Raw genomic sequence first — 23,292 nt, 5'->3', positions numbered from 1 at the left:
GTCCAGGGTGTTGGGGGTTGTTTGGGAGCTTCCGAACCACAACGGCGCTTTTATTGGTCACCCGTAAACCTCTGGTGATCCCAGGGCCGACAGGTTACCCATAAACCGCCGTTTAAGAGCGTCCGGGAATGCTTCGAGCCGAGACTGATGCTAGGTAGAAGGGTGTCCTTTCGCCCCCTCCCCTCACCCGGCGGTAAAAGGACACCCTCAGGTCCGACAGGTTTACGACACCCCCTCTTTAAAACAGACAGGCTTTTAGATGTCTCCGAGGACGGCGAGGATTCCATTCCTGTTGATCCGAACAGGGAATTCCAGGCCTTAGTGAACCGGAACAAGTAGGCTCAAGCCAGTGAGCCCTATGGAGGAAGAGCTATAGGAAGAGAGTCTGTGTGTGCGTCTCCACACTCGGCTGCACCACATTGTCAGGTTGTCAGGCGTCCGGCCCGGCAAGCTGAGAGCGGTCAAGACGCCCTGCCAATTAGACACGGTCCAGCTTTCCCATTGCTGTTTGTTTGTGTCAACAAACAGTCAAAAGAGTATGCCACATAATATAAGAAAATTAATCTTTCTATGTTTGGACTTATTAAGAAAAAGAGCCTAAAAGCCTGAAGGGCTAAAACACAAAAATCTTAAAGCTAAGCTGATTTGTTCTTTCATTATTTTATTGGCGCGGATTCTATAACTGGATAGTTCAACGCCTCGTGAGAAAAGAAACCGTAGTCATCCGCTGTGTGTTTACATTGACTGGTCAGCACCCACGGCTCCTCTCAGAACCCCAGTGTCGTCTCAACCCTGCTTTCCCTCTATTGCACTTGGACACGATGCATATGAAGCCCCTATATAACTCCATCTGTGTTAGCAAATGCAAGGGAGGAAATGATGTTATATCAAAGGGGTCTTAATGGATGTGTTATCACGATGATCCAGATGTGATATTGTATGTAGGCAACAGGCCGTGGCCAAAGATTTTTCTCTAAACTCCCATCTCAAAGTCACTTAGCGGACTAATCCACACACTGCTCATTTATCAATCTCTCAGTCAGGGCCGATGTCAAACACACAAGTCCCACATCGCCCTGGGTTCATCAATAACCGAATAAGAAAATAAACAAGTGAGATCCATCATTTGAAAAATTTGATAGCCTACCTGTTTTGACAAAATGATTTCTTCCACAAAAGGTAAGCTCAGTATGAATCGTTTTTCATTAGGTAATTAAAGACCTTTACTGACATCACAAAACATGCGTTATATCTGGTTCTTGCTTTAAAATACTGAGCGGTAAATATACATATTTTTTTAAGTGAAAGCTTTAAGTATCCTAATAAAGACTATAGGATAAAGTTCCGAATTTAATTCACGAAAGGTGTATAATTCCCCTGCTAAGGTGCTGTGCTCCTGCTGCAGCATCTGTGCAAAGAGACGGTTTTGCCTCTCTTTAAAGTGAGGAAACCTGATATGTGAAACACAGCACTTTTACCACAATGTCCTCTACTATTCAGAGCCAGCACTTAGGCCATTACATTCCTGTATCTTTGATAGGGATCAGAAGTCATGCTTGAAACGGGCTAAGTGGGAGAACTGAAAAAGAAAAAAAAAAAACACACACACAGGAGGAATGCCACTATTTCCACACCCTTCTTTTTTCCAATCTTAAGTTTAGCCCTTAGGGATCAGAAGTTGCTTTTGAAACAGGCTGAGTAAAGACCTATTTTAAAAAATGGTCGGAGAACTGAAAAAAAAAAAAAAAAAAAAAAAAAATCAACAGAGAGAGACGGTTCCTCTTTCCACGACCATTTTTTTTTTAATGTTAAGAGAGTCACGCTTCAGTCGTTCATATGAGGCGATGAGTGATGGAGGTTGACCAGGGAGGCTGATCTGTGTGTCAGGCATATGTGCTCATGTGAGCAAGCATGTGTGCACACACGCATCCATATGTACAAGGTAGGGGAGTAACAGATTGCATATAATGGGATAACAGTATACCGATTATGAAAAGTGGAAAGTATAATCTGTTATAGTTACAAACACGTTAAAACACATTTATCATGTAGGCACTTTTGAAAAATTAGGTAATTACTCTGTGAAATACTTGGAAACATGTTTCAGTGGAAAGCCTCATTTATATTAGGTGATTATAGACAATAATAAAAGTTTGTGTATAGTGAAATCGTATATACTTAATTTTATTTATCAAGGAAGGGTTTTGCTGAGCCTGCACGTACCACCCTGCCTCACGTTCACTTCCACAGATTAACACCTGGCCTCTTGTGTATTTTTCTTTCTATTTCCAAATGAAACCATTCTATGCTATTTGGATGTCTGTTTTGCTGAAGAGAAGGATTGTGTTACTGATTATTTTTAAAGACTATTGGATAAAGTTCAGAATGTCAGTTTTGTCACCTCTTGGAAACACCGTTTTGCCAACAGGGATTTGGTGTTTTGCTCAAGGACCCTTCAGCAGGGCGGACACTGGCCGACACAGGGCTTGATCCCGGCTCCTCTGGGTGCAGTCTAGTGTCTCTGACCACTAGACCACCCCGCCGCCTCTCCGCTCTTCATATGTTACAGTCACTGCAGCGCCGCCATGTTTTATCAGCTCTCATGTGGTGTTGATGGGAAATCCCAATGCGAGCTCGAGTGGAAATAGAGCCGGGTCCGGCTGCAGGCTGTTTATTGTCTTGTTAAAACCACATGAGCAAAGAAAGCAGACAGCAGCGGCCACCAAATGGACGGCTGGAGAAACAGGCATCGCAGCCTGTTGGGGATGAGCCAGGTTTAGTCAGTTAAAGGTGGCTTGATCTGATTTTAGCTGCTGAATAGATAACCAGGTTTTAGTAGTAATGCAATTTGTGACATGGAGTGAAATATTCAAAAATATTCTAAAAAAACTACAACTGTACTCTGTTACTTTACCTTATAATGTATTTTGATTACAGATGCTAATGAGAAATCAGATGATTACATCTGGGAATTTCTCTAAATTGAAAGCCAGAAAATCAGAGTCTCATTTAAAAAGTGGCAGGTTTTGTATGTCATTACAAAACATGGCACAGAATAAAAATAAACAGTAAGTGTTTATTTGCAAGCCCAAATTGAATATACCGTATTTCCCCAATTAATCGCCGGGCCGCAAATAGACGCCTGGTTCTTTTAAACGCCTGGGTTCTGCACCCATTTTGCATATTAAACGCCCACCCGAATAACTGCCGGGGCGATTATATGCATTATATTGAGGTAACCCAAAATAAGGCTATTCACCTTATTTTTGCAGAAGTAAACAGTTAGCCGCACAATAACTGTGCGGCACTTCCGTTTTCTGACAAAATAAGAGAGCTAACTAACGTTAGAAAAAAAGGGTGCACCGTAATCTTAAATGGACCGACTGTAAATATGTTGGACAGTAACTGTCATCACAATAATGCCCTGGTGCAGGTCTGTGTGAAAATAAATAAAGGCCTGCAGCGAACAGCCACCTGGTTCTTTTAAACGCCTGGGGTCCAAGTTGATTTTGCGTATTAAACGCCCGGGAGATTAATTGGGGAAATACGGTATTTAAATTACTTTTTTTCTCATTCTTGGACCACATTACTGACTGCAAGGAAAGTAATGTAGTAGCTATAAGAGATTAACAATTTCTGTCTCCAACACTGCTGGCCGGACTTTTTTAACCTGTCCATGAAGGATGATGATGGCGAAAATAATAATGATGAAAATGATGGTTTTGATGAAAATGCCGGCTAAATCACTCACAGGAAACACCATATACGGTCTGAGTTCTGGGTCAACACCTCATTTCCTCCTCCCTCTGACCTCCAGGGTGTGGCATCCCACCTAATCACTGACTGGGCTTTTAGCCCCGCTGCCTCTCCCTATTGGCTCCACATATCAGGTCAGAGGTCAACACTGGTTCCATTAATGGACAGATCTCCTGCTGACTGTCAATCACAACAAAGACTGTCTCAGCCAAAAAGATCTTCTATTAGGCTCACTGGAGTTCCTATTAATTTCAACCTAAAGTGCGTTTGGGAGCAGCAAATGGAACGAAGCTGCTCTGGGTGATGATGTAACCATTACATCATCGCCCACGACTGGAGCACCATCGCTCTGGAGAGAAGAGATGCTCATGGGAATGTGGAGAGTACTGGTGAATTATTGTTATAATGGAAGACACGCCCGTCAAAGAGCAATAAGGTGCATACATTATTTGCTGGCTCATATGCAGCAATCCAGACATGTTTGTCCCACTAAATAACACACTGAAAGGCTTGCCTCCCTTATTGCATTTTTATCCTATGCATTCACAGTAAGTTCTCCTATAAGTGCAGCCTACAGCTAAGCCACCTATATAGAAACAATACACATCTTACTGAAGCAATATCCAGTGTCTGTGGAGAGTCCGAGAGGGTTTTCCTACGAAAGATTAGCCAACACAGCCTTCAACACCAGCCTAAAGCGCAAGATTAATTTTCAATATAGCCAGAAATAACTGAATATCAGCCAGAGACCTGACACAAATCCTGTTTGCGTATGGATATTTGTGCGTCGGTGTGTATGTATTTCCATGCATGTGAAAGTATGCGAGTTTGTGAGTATCTGCGCTTAATAGCAAATCAAGTCCATCATCTCCACAACGATATGCCAAGCCACATTTGAATGGGAAAGTCTCCTGTTGCTATCAGAGGAGAACAGATAAGAATGAATGAATTCTTAGTTTATCAAGCACTCTGCCAGCACATGATTTGTAATATTCCCCCAAGCTATAGGTGGTGTGGACCTAACATGTTTTACAGGAAACATGGCAAGGAGCAATGCCAAAGTGTGCATTTGGATGGCGTAGAAACATCTGATATCGAAGGAACTTTGGTTTCTTCAGAATTTATGTCTTTTTTTAAAGATGTTAGAGCATAACAAGCAAAAAAAAAATAAATAACAGATTTGACCAATCTAAATGTCAAAATATCAGCCAGTGTCAGATTCTTATGTGCTCCGTGAGTGCTTTTCTCAGCGCACTGTGAGGTGATGCTGATGCGAGCGGATAGCCGCTATGTGAGTGAAACAGACATGTGGGCAGTTTGATGAAGCACGGCTATCCGGTGATGAACCATCCATCATCCACCGCGATCAGGCGCTGCTGACTTTAGCTGAACACCGGCCAAGTCTCAGCACACACCACCTCACATCCCCGTCCACCGTGTGTGTGAGGGGGAGTCTGTGGGTATGTGTATTTCCCGGAGTGTGTGCGTGCCTACGTTTGTGCATGTGTGTGTGGTCTGCGTGCATGCTTGTGTGTATGTGTGTGTGTATGTGTGTGTGTGTGTGTGTGTGTGCTACATACAGTATCTCATATGGAAGCGATTGTCTGCGCTCTGAGAAGCTGTTTCTCTTTAGACGGCAACATCTCCATTTATCATTGATTTATAGCTGCTGATAGATGTCAGATTGCGTTTGTTGGGTCTTCTGAAAGTAATCTGAAAAAAAAAAAAAAATCAACATTTGCAGTAAATTTGCAGTAAATGTTAGAGATAAGATTTAGCGATTGGAACTTGCTAACGGATCATAATATGACGGTTAAAGTTGCTGTACTTAGAGCTCTGCTTATCTCACGAGTTTTACTGCCTGAAAAACGTCAAGAATCTGAAGCTCCAGAATCGGCTTCCCTGAAGGAACTTCAGAACGTCATTAAAAAATGCTTAGGCGTTACTTGATTTCACTATATAATCATTTAACAAATAAAAGAAAAACATACGACAGGGTCTTTAGTGGATGGTTGCTCCTGTGTGCACGCTGAAGAGTGAAAACGCTTCAACCATGAAGCCGTGAATGCACAGACAGGCTTTTATTTTGAATTGTTTGATTTAACCCTCTGAACAAATTTCCTGTTATTTCTTTCAAACATTTTTTTAAAAAAATGTTTGAAATGGAAATCACAGATTCTTAATGATCATGTTTCCTTCCTTTGTTTCATTCATTTATTTCCTTCATTTTACTTTTTTCTTGTTTTAATTTTTTTTAAACTTTAGCATTATGGTTAGGATTTATTACGATTATCATGATGATTAATTGGTATTTTTAATTAATTTATTTATTAATTAATTTATTTATTTTTAGATGAGATTCTTCACTAAATCTCCATATGACAAAGTATTCATTTAAAAAATATATATTTTTGAAAAGAAATAAAGGAAGTTTTCCTCAGACGCTTAAATAAAACTTGTCAAATAAAAGCTCACCCCTGGGATCCTGGCTTCCAGATGGTTAATGCTACATAATGCAATTTTAGAAGAAAAAAAAGGGTTAATCAACATTTCAAGCCATTTCATCCATAACATTGTATGCACTTTGTGTACAGTATACGGTATATAAAGTCTTTTTGAAGAGTAAATAAACATTTTCTTAAAATTTGTTTTATTTTCATGTCACCAATTATTGTGTTGAGTACGTGTAACTGCTTTTTCCTTCAATTTTTGCAGCAAAATGTACATAATGCCACAGTTTAGCCTGGGCATTATGACTGATGTGATTTCTCCATCCTCGTCATTATTCATTGGACTGCATTGGGGTAGGAAGTGAGGTACAGTGTTGCAGCTATATCCCCAAGCTATGATTATCATAACACAGAGTCTTTATGTCATCATCACCTCCAATACAACAAAAATACACTTTCGGAGGTGAAATGCACTTACAGCAGTTCCTGCTGCTTGATAATATCGTTCCACAGAAATGACAAATGATCTAAGGGCTAGAAACTCAGAGCTGAATGTCCTCATAAGAATGTAAGATTACAATCTGGAAGTTTCACATCAGGCGTAAAGCTGTTTGCAGTGACTGAAAGGAAAATAATTCAAATTGTCTAAAGCACTTAATAGTTCAGATTTGTCTATTTATACTGGTCAGATGGAGATCTGCAGGCCGACCGGCTGACTGTGGCTCTTGTGTTTTATCTTGTTTGATTAATGCACTCTGGACTTGATGTTGTCTGCCACAGAGCGCTGTGCTGGGGCGAGGCCTGCCTCCCTCTGTAAGACTTGTGGCTGACTGTTTATTGTCTGTGCCACTTAGCCCATAGCAAGGCTGCAGATTTGATTTGATTCATGTCATATAGTCCTGATGCTGTCTGTTTTGTTTTTTTATTTTATTTTATTGCAAGGAGCGTGTGCGTAGGCTGTTCTTAGTGCTAAATGAAACCTTAACACTTCATACAAGACGATGGGGGACTACAACCATAAACTGTCTTATAGGCTGCTTTCTTATACAAAGTTTGACAGATATTAAGGATGCAGCTGTGATAAAACTTAGAATACACATATTAAAAAAAAATTTGAATTGTTTGACTGAAATTTGGGTAGGCCAGCCTTAGAAGTTGCATGTAAATCTCCATCTGACGGCCATGTTGGAGGTCTGCAGCTCTTGGGCAACAGCGATTGCGCTCTGGGAAAAAAAAAAGAGCCAATATGTCATTTGTACATCGGCTTTTTACAACTTTTAGTTACGTTTCAATGTTCAGTTAACGTTTTAAAAGCACTTTAATGTTTTAAAGTGTTACTTGAATCTAGTAGAAGTGGAAGCAGGTGGTTGCATAAAAGAGAAAACAAATCCTGTATTGAACAGCCTCTTTTCTTATTTCCATGGATACTGGCCAAACATGGAGTAAACAACAGGATGTCATAGTGAGATATCTGCAGCATAGCCGCAGTGGGGTTCAATAGCGATACAGAGACAACAACCAGAAACAAGATTTTGGTGTTTGTCACTCAGAATCAGAAAAGAGCCTTGTTATAAATTTTGCACCGACATGCAACGTCATACACGGAGAAATCCATCACTGAAGAGGGAGATAAGTCATTTCTCTTCTAACAATGCATTGCACAATGCGGCCATAAATCTTGCTGCTTTTTCAGTAAGGAGCACAAGACTCAACTTTTCTTCACTGAATGAAGCTGCTAAAGCTCTTGCTGTTACTTTTCTACCCCTGTCACAATGCTATATGTTATCTCCATATACAAGTTCATGCAAAAGGCTGAGGCATGTTCTCTGGAGGTTTATGAAAATGAGCCTGGGATATGCAGAAAACCTGAAACTGAAGAAAGAGCAGATTGATTTTCGCAGCAGCCATTTTGGCATGAATTAGCAGGGTAATCACAGGTGGTACTGATGACATTAGTTGAGGTTCTGTTCCACTGAAGTGTAGCAGAGCCTTTCCAGTGAGCCAGCATGAAAGCAGGCCCTGGTTCTGTTAGACCTAAATGGATCAGAACCTTAATTAATGTCATTAGTAACACCTGTTTTACCCTGCTATTTCATATCAAAATGGCTGCCGTGAAAATAAGATTATACATGCAGATTATTGCTGAATATCAGAGTGCTGAATATCGAAGGATGGAATATTCCTCTAATGTTAATTTAAGATGCCATGCGAAATTCACTTGCTAGTAAACAAATGAACTGTTCTTGTAGTGCTTTGGAGTAAAGACAGGACCAAATGGGTTAGAAAGACAATTGCTGTAAAAGTGAGTATGTCATCACACCTATTGACTTTTTCTCATTCATTCATAAACAGTCCTTTGCAAGCATCTCTCCTTTTAAAGCCCAGTTCTTATTTATTTACCCATTATGTCTGAACTGCGATTTCTCCAATAGACCTCTGTGATGGCACCGGCTGCGGCTGCTCAAAGTGTCGTAATCCAGCTGCAAAACCTCTGCAGGCATGTTGGCAGGTCTGGCTGATGAGTTAAAAAATAGTAGACACATGTTAAAATGAGCCTACTTCTGTAATAATAAACTAAACAATTGTATAATGGGGATTTCTGTAAACCAGCACAGATATGCTGACAGCCGGTGGTCCATGCCGGGGCGGTAATCAGGAGGACAGACTGCAGAAAGGGGAACCTGCTCCAGACAGTCATTTATCAACAGGGCAGAAACATCATGCCACAGCATCCAGAAGTTGAAGAGGAGGTCTCTGGGTTATGTTGCACTTGCAGAGGGACTGCTATTTGAAAGGAGCACAAAGGAAAGCGAGCATTTTCCACATTCGACCTCTGCTCAGTTACAACTCTGTGTGGTAAATGAACATCATATATTGTAAGAGTGAGATGGAAACCAACTGGCCCTGAAATGCAGCCTCCCCTCCAAGGCTGGGTCCGCTGGGTCCACATTTTAAACGGAAAAATGTTTATCAACTCAATCAAATTAATAGTACTGGACCTCTGTGATTCACTGGATGTTTTATTTCATTACCATGCAGTCACGCAGGCTCCTCTGGGTGTGTGGTTGCATTTCTACACGAGTGTATAGGTTAGTGCATATGTGTGTGTGTGTGTGTGTGTGTGTGTGTGTGTGTGTGTGGCCTAGATTCCGTACAACAAGGTACAACTCATTCCTAAGACAAACAAAGGGACTAGTTTATCTAGTATAGTTAACTCTGCAGGAAATTTAAGTGGAGCAACCAGAGAAGCCCAGTGGCTTATTTCAATGTCTCAACCAATTTCTTACTTTTATCTCGGCGTTATTTTGGTAACACAAAGTTATGTTGAATTTGGACTCATAAATTTTTTAAAAAAATGCAATTGCAGCTTTGTATGTGTAAACAAATCTAAGACTAACCTCTTCAACTCTGCTGCTCCCACGGGCGGGCTTGTCAGCGCTGCGCGGCCAAGCTTTGTTCCAACCCACAGAATTTTGTTTCAAATTCTTGGAGAGATCCCAAAGTTTCCAATGATACCAAATATGTAATCCTGGATTCCAAGGAAATGTGTATAAAATGATGCACAAGACATCTAGATATTCTCTGTTTGATGTAAAACAAAGGGCTTCTTTAATTTGAATATTCAACATAGGCGTCATACCTCAATGAAGGGTTGCAACTAGCAGATACAAAAACAATGTTGCACAACATGGGGGGAAAAATCTAATATTGAAGGTACTTAAGGGGAAATTTCAGGGAAAATCTGAGTTCAAAGGGTTAAGAAAGTGAGAGAATGAGAGAAACACAGAGAAAAAGGTGGCAGAGGAAAGCCACAGCTCTATCCTGACACCTACTGACCAGGCATTCTCTGAGGCCACCCCAATCACCACTTGGGGGGGCCTCCCTCTATCAATGCATCCATTGTCTCACATTTTCGGTATCACTGTTTTGGCATGCTAATGATCCCCTGGCTGATGTCAGGTTAATGGACACTAATCTACCCTCACACCCTCACATGGTGTCTGCCCAGATCAGCATTGCAGCACGTGGACGTCAGCTGTCTACATGCCACCATTACCTCAGATTACCATCAATTCACTGTCAGATTTGCTATGGTGGTTGTATGGGGGCACCTCCCAGCTCAGATTTATACTGGATCCAACATCACTTCACATATGGCTGTTCTTTGTTTTATTGCCAGACCAAAATTCCTGTTTGACTTAATTCAGGACACGCCAATTTACTCCAACAAGACATGGACATTGATATAAAACACGGGCAGTAGCATAGGGGGTGCTTCATTTCTTCATACTGACATTTCAAAGCCCATTCTATAGGGATGTTGTCCCAGGACAGGGAATTTCTCATACTCTTGAGCTAACCTGACCTCAGGTTTCAGGGGGTGAAACTGGCACCACCACCTGCTTCTGCTTAAGTGTCTCTAAGAGATCATTAAGCAGGATGAGCTGCACTCTAATGAGCCTCAACATTTATCCGGAGGGTGAAAAATACCTTTCAGTTTCATCACTGTGTAATTTCAGCTTTTATCAAGGCCTCGGCCTCAGCTGTTGTTTTCTCTGAGGACCCACAGATCACAATCACATCCCTGATAATGACGGCTGTTCAATTTATTAGCAGCACCCGACGTTTATGGAAGCTTTAAAGTGCCAACTGCTCAGGGAGCTCGGCTGGTTTCCATTTCTCTGTCATCATGCTGTTGTGTTTAAACACATACGGCTTCAGCACAATGCGAAATCAATACCTTATGACAGTTAACGGTCTTGTTGCTCTCCCTCATGACAGACAGGGACACATTAAGGGCCGCATGGGAACTGGCTGTGATATCGCACTTCTGGAGGCCTTTAAGATGCTGTTTGCTTCTGCAGTGAAGCAAAGAGCAGGAGCGATATTTGATGGAAGTTGCCAAGTAAAGTACAATGGCTGCTGTTGTGATAGACTGATTGTGATCGTTACTATGGAGAAGTGTTTCCGTTGCGACCCACCCAGTGGCCGTATTCCCCAGTGAGAAATTGCTAATAGCTCACGAAGCCAACCTTTCCCCTAATGCCACCCTCAATTACACTGATAGGGAAATAATTAATGAGCCTCTTCGCCTTTTCCAAAATTGAGTCCATTTTCACATTTAGGCGTGGAGCTAAAAATGAGGCCCTTCGGAGTATCAGGTTTAGCTCTAATTGAGTAGAAATAATAAACTCTCCCCAAGTTCACGACGATGACGGTGGGGGAACCGCAGCAAAGCTAACACGCTTCTGTCCTCTGACGAGCGTTCAGCACGGCCCTGCAAAAATGTTTGGGGTAACACTTTGCACTTCGGAGGTGTACCATGACGGGAGTCTCGGAGAGTTGTTATGAGAGCCCTTGTTTTCCCAGTGTGAGTGTGTTTTAAGTGGCGTGTTTGGGTCTGAAAGATGTGGTGGGAGTGAGACCCTCGAAGGCGCGGGGTCATTCCTGTTTTATGTTGGCCCGAACTCGGGTGTGTAGGGCTCATTGTATCCAAGAGAGGCATGGATCCACGGCAGACGACGCGCTGGTCCAGAATTAATCATGTTTCGTCATGCCTACTGTCATCCACAGCTATCTCGGAGCCATTTGTATATGACTCCGAGTCATTTTGCAGTTGGCGGCTGGGCTCCCTTGACAGTAGTATCGACAAGGAGTCATCCCTGGTTGCTGAATTCTCCTATGTGATGTTTGCCCGGTCGACTGATGAAGTCATGCTGGAATTCAGCCTTTACAAGCCCGAGTTTGACCTTGGCTTTTCAAAACAAATCCTCTAAGTGGAGTTAGTCATCATTTGGGTCTGCAGCAGCTCTACACCAGTTGTTTCAGCGAAGTGTGAAAGGAGAGCGGTTACGGCCAAACCCCGCCACAGGAACGAAGACTGCAAATTTATGATTATATCAACCGCAAATAAATCTGGTTAATGTGCAGGAACCATTTAGAAATAACACAGGCTAAGCGGTCTTACATCTACCAAATATTTCTCCTACTTAAACCATTACGCAGTCATAGAGCGTATCTGTCACTACATTAAGCTTGTTTCTTAAAGGCTTGGCAAAGTAAACTGGTGTTAGTCTTTGACTTCCAGCGCTTTCCCCTCTGCATCTACACTGTTGATAATCTACGATGATGTGCACAATATCAACATGGCTGTGGGCCAGATGGCAGGAGTACACAGCGTAAAAGGAACTCTCACTCATTCATTCAGTTAGATATATGGTAATACCCCAAGCACCTGATACTGTAATAATATGTTATGTTAGAAGTTCAAAATTTCTTATTCTTACGCCACACTGAAGATTTAATGATGTTTAAAATACGTTGATTGTAGATGGTGAAGTGTTTTTTGTTTCATTCTAAATACTAAAGTATACATTGCACTTACTAGGAGTATAAGTAACCAATTACATTTATTCATGTCACCATAATTACGCTGTTTTGTGTACTTTTTTGAGTATTTTTTATAGTCAGTAATTTTACATTTTTGTGTAAGTATTGCACCAGAAAGTGGAACATCATAAATTAACAAATAAATAGATTTTTAACGTAGTGCTTCTACGTCTACTTAAGTAAAATATCAGCAAATATGAGAAGCAATTTACAGTATTCCTTCCATCACTGGAATTAACAAATACCTTTTTTTATGTAGTGCAAGTTATTATAATGCTATTTCTGTGCAAGCACTGGTTCATAATTCAGAATCTATCATCATCATAGTGAAGACTCAGATTGGTGCTAAATTTTCCATGAAGACAAATATGTATTCAGGCGCTTTCATTCATCATCACTGATTGTGATCTGCACTCAGAATGCGGTAGGATAACAACAACACTGATTTAGAAGTGAAGATTTAGGGAGTTCATGATAAATGCACATTCACGGCCCCTTGATGATTAACCACACAAAAAGCTCAGTCCACTAAATGTCTGTGTTTGTCATTAGCAGACCCGTTAACACAGGCTTTAGTCACCTAGTTCAAAAAAAAAAAAAAAAAAAAAAAAAAAAAAAAACTGTATGGGAAAATAACAATAATAATAATACATAAGTGCAGCAACTGGTAGAACTGCTGAAATAATTTTTAGTGCCTTGGAGATTTCTTCTTTTCCATGGAGAATAATATCAGTCAATCAAAGCCTAAGTGTATGGTACATCACTTAGACTGTTTGACAGTGTAATCTATCACTGAGCAGAGAGACAGTGTGCACCTGGGCCTTAACGCTGGGTAACATAATTACACTTAGTAACCAATCGACCATCAAGTCCTATATCCTGGCATTCCCATGTTGGATAGTGGAGTAACTTGTGGCTTGTTGAAACACAACAAGGGTATAATGCTGAGAAAATATAAAATATCTAGCAATGTCCGCTGACACACACACACACACACAAAAAAAAAACAGATCTGGAAAAAAACAAACAAAACAGAAGTGCATTTCCTCAATATCAAAGACAATAATAATAATAATACCCCATCATATGTGTATTTTTTTCCTGTCCTTTCACATCTCATCTGTTGATTGTCTTTTATGACTTTTTACTTTTGTTACCCTTTATTTTTTCCTTCTTCCTTTTTTATTCTACTTTCTTTCCCTCTCATTTTTCCCATTAATACCCAATATTCTCAACTTACTAAACTAAACTAAATGACGAAACTTAATTTATCAAATGTTCTGCCCCCTATGTCCAAAACCTGCTCACTGCCCACTTGTTATTGTCATTGTGTCACTGTTTCGAATGTGATTGTCTGTCCATATTATGTACTTAGAATTATTAAAAAAAAAAAAAAATCACAAAAAGACAAATGTAATAGAGCAGTTCATTCTCATTCATTCTGTTGCTATATATCCATTTTTGAAAAAGAAATAAATAAAGAAAAAAATAATAATATCAATCAATATCTCAGCCCACTTGCCAGGAAAAAAATGCTGGCATTTAACATTTCTGCAAACCGAGGCTGAAATGACACATTTTCAAGTTTCATGAGTCAGTAGGCTACAAATCGAGCAAAAACTAGGGTCAAATGTCAAGCAAAAGCTGTGTTTGTTTTTATCTGGCTAAACTTTTGCTATAGCTAATATTAGCAAACATTAGCTAACATTTTGCAACATTTACCATGACCTTTCCTAACCTTAACCAAGTAGTTTTGGAGGATAAAGAAGCTCATGAAGCAAACACGCATACATGAATATTAACAGTCACATGACAGTGACACGCGCTACACTACATTGCCTCCAGGTGTAAATGTTGATATGCAACTGATTTTTGATTCAGAAACGTTGACATTTCAACATATTTGTTTGTTTGGGGAAATGCAAGATGGCGACAATTTATTCTGGTGACCAGGTTGAGTATCTCCAAAAAATAGAGGAACATTCAGCCTTGAGGTATTGGAATTTTGTCAGTGACCGAACTTATCTCCTGACCATTAAAAGATGCCTTCATTTGCCAGTTTTGAGCCAGTAAAGTAGATGAGGCGGATAGTTTAGTTACTACAATGAACAAAGCCAATCCAAGGAGCTGTCTGTCCAAGAAGAGTGATCTGAAAACAGGAGGCCCACCCTCGGTGCTCCAGCTCCAAACTCCCTCCCGACAGAGCAGTGCAGCTGGCAGAGGCCTTCTTTTTTTTTTTTTTTACGAGTGACGCCCCTCCAGTGTGTCTGATCTCTGGGGACGAGAACCCAATTCCTCCCCCCGTCCCCTCTCTCCACGCTTGGACGAACACACTCGCTGTTCCGTGAGCCAGAGCGTATGAGATTTCACTGTTTGGGTTGGCAGCCAGGACCAAACCTGTCCACGTCCTCGAGGACAGCCTGCTGGACAGCCAGGGAACAGAGCGGCATCATGGAAGAGTTATTTGAAAAATCCCCGGCTTCCTCCTGATGGACCTGAGCATTGTGTTTTCTGGTACCGTACACATTAGTCATGTTGGTCACTTTTGTGCTGAAGCATTTCAGTGGCGATGAGTCATGGGGCTGCTCCTGTGTTTGATGTTCATAGCGGAATGCAGTGAATGCAAGCAGCACTGAGGTCATATCCATATTTGGGGTCATAGACGACTTCTGTGTCTGAGGTGTTTAGCCCAAACCCTTTAATATTTAGGCCCTGGCAGGTTGTTGGCTGGCTGGTTGTTAAAACGGCAAATATGTTCACATGCCTTTCCAGACGGTGACATTTTTTTAACCCAAGCATTTCAGCACTTTTTTTTTTTTTTTTTTTTTGCAAGACATCTATGTTATGCCCTTTTCTGAACAGACCAAATACATTTTGGGAGCCTGAATGTTTAATTTTTGGTTGCCAAAAACCTATATACATTCTGACACTCCAGGGATTAGGCTTGAGTAAAAAATCCTCCAATTCACGGTGCTTAACATGAACCATGAGACTGGATGTGCTTGGCACTTCAGCAGAATCCTTGCCTCTTTCCCGTGTCCGTTTGTGAAAACAAGAGTCAACAGGGGGGCTACATTCCTCCAACAGACTCCATACAAGAGGTCTCTGGTTATTTTTGGGCACTGCTCCTGCGTCCCCCTCATACATGATTCCCCTGGAGCGTCTGGCGACAGCTTTTTCCCAGAGATCTATGTATACATGTATCCTGGGTCATCCCTATTTGTCATTTGGGCACTCCCAGATCAAGCATGTGGTTCCCAGAGGCAGGTTTTGTCTTGTGGAAGTGGGCATGATGGTGAGAAAAATAACAGACAGACAGTAGCATGCATTAATGCCAGCATATAAATCAATGGGATTTAGCCTCTGACATTACATTTCAGCTGTTATTACTCATAGCAGCTAAACTGCTGAAAAGTGGACCAGAAGTACAATGACATGTTCAGCAATGTCCTATAAGACGCTGTCATGATTTACTGTAGAAGTAGAGTTAGTTCTTTGGATGGAAAACCATCTTTAAAGTCTAATTGTATCTTCTTGGCTCATTTTAGATTTCCACTCCGGTCCTGAATAAACATGTCATGTTGAATCGTTTTGATTTGACACTCATCAAATGGTTGGTCGCCGTGCGTCCTCTCTGGAGGCTGATGGTGGAAAGTCTCCCGGAATGCAGCGGGTCTGGAGCGTCTCCAGCGAGACATTCTGTTGTTTTCCAAAACACTCGCAGATTTTTGTCAGACAGCTCCTTGTTCTGTGCTGCAACGCATTAGAGGAGCTTCCTTCCAAAATGACATTTCAACAATGTATCCACAGTTTGCGGAACAGATGCCCCCTCTTTCATGATTGCATGCCTGAAAGCAAATCTTATTAAGGACTGTTGAAGTCATTTTAAGATCTTTGATTATGAAATGACTTCAGTACAGAATCATCTGTGCTTTTGCATATTGAAGCATTTTTTTTTTTTTTTTTTTTTAGATACATTGGATGTAACTCTATCGGCTATCGACAGCAGGCTTCTGTTCAGCGGTGAGCCAGGAACCTCCAAGCTTTGAGGTTCAATAGGAGCAGCGGAAAGGAAATGAGCCAGTTGCAGAGAAATGCATGATCCATCCAGCTATACAGTAGATCAAGAGGTCACGTTGAGTTGAATCCGATGTGTTGTGGTAGAAGTATTCCATAGCATAGCAGATATAGAGACAGATAAACGAGGGGAAATGCTTTTAGTTTGGGCTGGGAGCCACCTCATGCCCTCAGATGCATGATGAGGTGAAGCTTCATGCAGCGCAGAGAAAATCCCTTTGCTTTCTCTCTTCTCCATACATGTTCATATATTATGTCTTTTTTTAAAAAAATTTTTTCTTTTTGGTACTCCAGCCAAAATGCACTTCCAATGCTGGGGAAGAGAGGACACGACTCCATTTTAAGAGCACTTTAAAACAGCTCCTCTCAGAGATGGACAGATAACCACATCATTTAGTACAAGTGACCAATCCACATGAGCCATAAGCAGCATGAGAATGACCAAACAGACTGTCCAGATGTTTCCTTTAAAAAATGAGAGGTTCTCATGTTAATGGTCAAGAAGACAATTCTATATTTTCCCTGGCACTCGGCTGATGGTTCGATCTTTTCCAACTCGGACACCAACCAGTGATCTTTTTTTATGCCTGCACAAAACTCTTGGACGTGGTGCTCTGTCTTTAGCAGGAGGAAGCTCAGGCCAAGCTCCAGTGACTAAATCTTTCAGAAGAGCGTAATGACATTTAGTTGGCAAGTGATTATCAACAACCGAGATATTGATCACCTTTCAAACGATGGATTTCAAAAGCTCTATAGGGTGTGCAGCATGAGGTCAGCGTGGTTACAGGGAGCAGCTTTGGAGGTTTTTCTTCCCTTTTTCCTTAAGGAACATAGCATATGTCATGTCTTAACCTTCATGTGGCAACGTCAGTCAACATGCAAGCATCTAACAGCGGTTTCCTAACTTTTCACAACTTATTTGCAGGAAATGTACACCAGCAGATATTCATCTCATTTCCAGTAATCCTTTTCATTAAATGACCTCCACTGCCGTGTGTTTGGAAGGAAATAAATAAACCACGAGTATTAATGTCTTATATGTCAATCAGCACATTTATGACATAAAAAAAAAAATCACAAATGTTGGCTTTATAGGAGTTCACTACATATACAAGTTTGCCATGAGAACAGGATGTACTGTACATGAAATCATTTTCAAACTTAGGTAATAATTGTGTTTGCATGCAATTTATGGCTGAAGTAAATACCATTTCAGCACATTATTTATTTATTTACAAAGTACATGGTTTCTCAGGGAAAGGTGAAAGGTTAGGGTTAGGGTGCCAAAAAGCATCTCAGTAAATGTTGTTTCATCTTTAACTTTAGACATCAGTAAAGACAAAGTGTGGCCTCCATCCACCTATTTTTATGCGAAATGTGATTTTGCATATAAGAAAAGCATATAATTTAAATGTTTGAAATGTGTGCCAGGCTTTGTCATGTAGCCCGTTCACTGCAGGTTTGTTGACAGCAGAATAGTGTGTGCACCAAATAAAAATGCTGTTAAAATGCTACTTTTTTTTTTTTTTTTTTACTCCCCCAGATGTTAAACTAACATGTCTGTGTTGAGATAATTTTGTCGATAAATAAAAAAAAAAAAAAAAAAATGTTAACCATGTTTTCATGTTTTTTTTTTTTTCCTGTATTATTAATAGCCTATAAAAAGGGTTACAAAATGCTACATTTGTCAAAATGGCAGTAAACATGCTTTTATTAACCAAGGCTTAATAAACAACTTCTTTCATTAACTGGTGCTCTATTGTGAAGAATAATTTAGAAATGGGCAAATTGCCAATTTGACAGATTAAAGTGACATTTTAAAATTTTGGATTTCTGGACTGTTTACCCTCATAGTCAAGTATGGTAAACCTCTGGGATAATACTGGTAGAGTTATGGTTCAGTTTGGGTTTATTATAGTCTTACCTTTGCAAATCATGGGTGGATTATAAGACAATGGGCCCCTGTGCACAACCCCCTGTACCGCAACAGGATCTACACTGCACATACACAAATTTATTGGACTAATAGGACTTTGAATGATTAAGCTCTTTGACTATTCCACATAAAATAGTCAAAGTTAATGACAGCAACTTCACGCAGAGGCTCTGGCTTAGGGGCCCCAAGAGCCCTCTGGCCCCTGGGACGAGGCCCCGCAAGCCTGTTTGGTAACCTAACCATGTTTCAAATGTGGGCCACATCTTTGCTTTTTATTTGGCCCACAGCCACGTCGAAGGAAAAATGCTGCAGCCTCACAAGATGAAACGGCTGGTGCTTGTTAAACATCACTCCTCAGCTAGTTGACATTCAAAAAAAAAAAAAAAATGTCAAAAACCAAAATTGCAAGGTTCTTAATCTTTATGTTAAATTGCCGTCTCAGGACCTATCAGCTATCTTCTGAAGATGTTTTTAGTCTCTGGGGGCGACAGATAATTATCCAGCCAGAAACAAGTCAGAAGCCTTTTCACTTTCTTTTATCACGAGTCTTTTGTTCCTCCACACAGTTCACAAACATCTGTACTTTTGTTGGTGTTTTAGGTCCAGATGATATTTCTGCAAATGCATTCCACCTCTTTCACTCCACACACAAACTGTTTGTCATCATAAAATCACTTGAACTACAAACTGCAACTACTTCGACTACAGTGGAAACAGAGGTGGAAACCTGAGTGCCTAGAGGATCTGTTTACAGATATTATTTAGATCAAAACTTTACAAGTTAACTTTACGTAATGAAAACATAAGATTAGGTTGCAAATTCATATATTTTTTTTTCATCATGGATTTATTCCACTATAATTTAAAACTGGTAGCGTCAAACAACTTGCACTTATATTAGTTTTACATTTGGCTGTTGTCCTCAGTTTCCCTCTCATCACTGCAGCTTTCCAAAGTGACAGCTGTGGGAAATGAATGTTGGGGAACAAAGGACAGCAAGGGATACACTGGTAGTGCTCAAAATCCTGATGAAAGAGGTCTGAATATCTGGTCTGCATTTGAAGGACAGCCTTGTCCTGCGCTGGCCTTGCACATGCTGTTTTAAAATGTGACCCTCCAAGGAGGCAGCACGGCGCTGGTGGAGCCAGCTATGGCGGACAGCTTGTTCATAGAGAGGACGAGGTGAGTTGTATGTAACACAGGCAGAGGCTTCCAAACAAAATATTCAAGATTCAAGATTCAAGATTCAAGATTCAAGATTTATTTGTCGCATGCATGAATGTACAGGTACAGCAGCAGTGAAATGTAATTGCAACAACTCCAGCACTGTGCAAGTAAAAAATAAAAATTAAAAAAATTAAAAAAATAATAATAATAACGATAATAATAGTAAAAAAATAAAATAAAATAAAATAAAATAAAAATAAAGATAAAATAGAAAGAATATATGACATTCCTATATACAATTAACAACCTGTATACAATATACAACAATATACAAAAGGTACCTTTTGGTTCCTTTAACTTCTCCACTGCTTGTCTTTTACACCATCAGGAATCATCAGGAAAGGAAATGACTTTTTGTCCCAGTGTGCAAGACAACCAGACAATTTCACTATTTAACAATTTCACAAACAACCATTTAGAATATTATTAGTAAACAAAAAAAAAAAAAAAAAAAAAAAAAAACTCTTTTATTCACAGTTCTTTACGTTATTTATTTATTGAGGTGATGAGCTTGTACAATGGGTTATGGCATTTGGACAGCAGCACGTCCTCCTTTCTGTCTCTCTGTGATACATGTCTAGTTTCCCTCCCCACATGCACAGACCTCATTATTCCTCTGTAACCATTAAATCTGATTGTAATAGCCTCTTTAGACAGTTTAAGCCTTTAGGCCTGGCAAGGCTGGAGGTCCTGATCACGAACCCTTGAAACACGGGGCTTACAGCAGACAGCATTGCACTGTACTACATAAGACAACATGGAAACAATTAGATATGACTCAGAAATCCAGTTTACTTTAATACATCAGTTTACAGAGCTTTTTTTTCCACTAATCACTGCAATCTTTGCTGACAGACTGGGCGTTGCATCCAGCCGGGCCACAGCAGCCGGTGTGTCTGGCCCGGTGTTTGCAGTGACACGGCAGGCTGAGCAACAAGGAATGCTGCTGCTGCTGCTGCTGATCCCGGCAGCGGCCACCGTCGCTCTGCAGGAAAAGTCAAATGGCTATGAGGTGGTGGCATGGTCCCTCACTGGGTGGCATGTGGCAAACAGAACAGGAAGGCAATTAAAAGATTGCTCGGATACACCAGGCTTAGTCTCTTCTACATTTCAGTGTTTTATTTGCTGTATATTCTCATTTTCACACACACACACACGGTCCTGTCTACAGCCCTGCCTTTCCCTGCCATGCACTGTGTTATCAAAAACACTCTGACAGCACAGAGATCCAGCATAGCAGAGGTGAAAGGGCGAGGAGAAGCTTTCTGTTATCTGCTGATGTGCAATCTGGGATAAAAAGTCCACGTGTCAGACTTTACATGAATGATCAGCCATGTAAAAAGTATACCTGTAAAAGTATGCTGATCAAACTGTACTCACATAGGAACAAAAGTGCTTTCATGACTATTACACTTTGGTAAATGTGAAGGTTTGGTATGAAATCAGCACCAAAAGTCCACACTCAGTGTAAATTTACATTTCAGTGAAAGGTTGAGACTGTCCTCCAGCAAAGAACCACCCCTTAGGTCATTTGTGCAGCAGATTATTATGTTTAGTTATTAGTTATGTTTTACAGTTAAGTGACCTCAAGCAGTCCTGTCAATAACAACTCCGTGGTGTAGCAACGTGCTATATTTGTGTGTTTTTAAATGTGACCTCGCTTTTACCTCGACTTGCTGCTGTTTTTCTCCCAGTCCCCTCACACTGACCATTATGCAAGTTTGGACATCCGAACGCTGAATCCAGTACTGGACGTTTGGTTTGGCTTTGGCTTTGGGTCGTGTCGGCACCAAGATGAACCCTTTCTCTTAACAATGTCACTGACTTACAGTATTTCTCAATTGCTAAAACACTAAACCCTCTTGTCTGAACCAAATTCACAGTGCTCTGAACCCATTTATTGAATCGGTCATCCTTTTGGCAGAACCTTAAGCACTTTTCACAGAGTTAGACACAACTTGCAGACATATTCCCAGCCACTAAAACACATTTTGCACTTCTCTGACAAGTTTATACACATTTTCTCACTGTTATGCACTTGTGTTGGATAATTGTGAGCACAGGGAGCAAAAGTGAAACTCACTTCCAGTTTTTCTCAATTGCTAAAACACTAAACCCTATTGTCTGAAACAAATGCTCCATTGCCTGAACCCACTGATTGAATCAGTCACTCTTCTGGCAAAACCATAAGCACGTTTCACCTGTTTAGACACAACTTACCAACACATTTTCATTGTGATGCACTTGTGTTGCATAATGGTGAGCACAGGTGGCAAAAGTCAAACACAAGTAAAGCACAGGTGTCACTGGTTGAACACAACAACTCAAAATTGATCACACTTGTGGCTAATTGATGTGAGGGAACATATATAAGGCAGTTCAGAGAGCACTGCTTTGGGAGGCCCTACAATGGATAGAAATCTGAGAGGAGGAGTTTGTGTGAGAGGAGGTCGAGGTGGTCAGTGAAAACAAAGAACAGTAATATCTGATGAAATCAGAGCTACTGTGATTGACCATGTTCTTGTCCATGGTATGAGCATGAGGGAGGCCGGACAAAGGGTACAATCAAACATCAGTAGACTCACTGTGTCCACCATAATCTGAAGATTTAGAGAAGAGAACAGGTAATTACCTTTTTTGACATTATATTATGTAAATGATGACAGCAATTACTGTATGACTATACTATATACTGTACCACAGTGTACTGTAAGTAAATATATGTTTCAGTACATCACTGTGCCAATGTACTGTAGTATTGTAATGGAGGGTTAGGCTAACTGTTTGTAGGCCTAGTATTCCATCTATATTTTTGTACTTTATTTTTACGTAGGCTTACTGTATACAAGTGCTAAATGCACAAGATTTCTATTTGTTTTTGTACTGTGCAAGTGCTACGTGTAAATGCACAAGATTTCTGTTTTTTGTACTTTTTTTTTTACTATATACAAGTGCTAAATGCACAGGTTTTTTGTTTTGCAACATGCATTTAGCCTAGAGTGAACAATAAACATTTATTTCTACAGATTCATGTCATGTTCATTGTGTTTTCTATTTTTCTATGTTGTGTTTAGTGACTGCTCAGTAGTGTTTTTAATTTTGATTGACTCGGGGCACAATTTGACAACACAGTTCAGTTTTGAGCACAGATTGAACTGTTTTGAGGTGAAAGTTTGGTTTTGCAAGAGGAGTCTGAGGTTTTGCGAATGTAGCTTGAAAATGGGGTTTTGTGTTCACAGGTTAGAGAAAAGGAGAGCAGCTTTCGAGAAATGTGTCTTAGCAATCGAGAAAAACTGTAAAGCACAGGTGTCACCACTTAAATACAGCAACTCAAAATTGATCACACCTTTAGCTAACGATGTGAAGAAACCAATGTAAGCCAGTTCAGGGAGCCCTGGTTGTTGAAATGTCACTATGGAGAGAAACCCTCAGAGAGGCAGAGGCAGAGTCAGGATG

General features: G+C 40.5%; 1 long non-coding RNA gene across 1 annotated transcript; it reads right to left on the bottom strand.

The window, feature by feature from the left end:
• Window positions 1-732: 732 nt before the first annotated feature.
• LOC115366909 (uncharacterized) lies at window positions 733-21,729 on the bottom strand. Its single transcript, XR_003928875.1, has 4 exons — window positions 21,662-21,729; window positions 19,388-19,394; window positions 10,238-10,242; window positions 733-744 (listed from the first exon to the last, which is right to left on the bottom strand). It is a non-coding gene; the product is annotated as an uncharacterized LOC115366909 (long non-coding RNA).
• Window positions 21,730-23,292: the final 1,563 nt, after the last annotated feature.

Source organism: Myripristis murdjan, chromosome 1 (genome assembly GCF_902150065.1).
Source record: "Myripristis murdjan chromosome 1, fMyrMur1.1, whole genome shotgun sequence".
Taxonomy (NCBI): domain Eukaryota; kingdom Metazoa; phylum Chordata; class Actinopteri; order Holocentriformes; family Holocentridae; genus Myripristis; species Myripristis murdjan.
The sequence above is the reverse complement of the archived record's forward strand: the minus strand, read 5'-3'. Positions and strand labels throughout refer to the sequence as shown.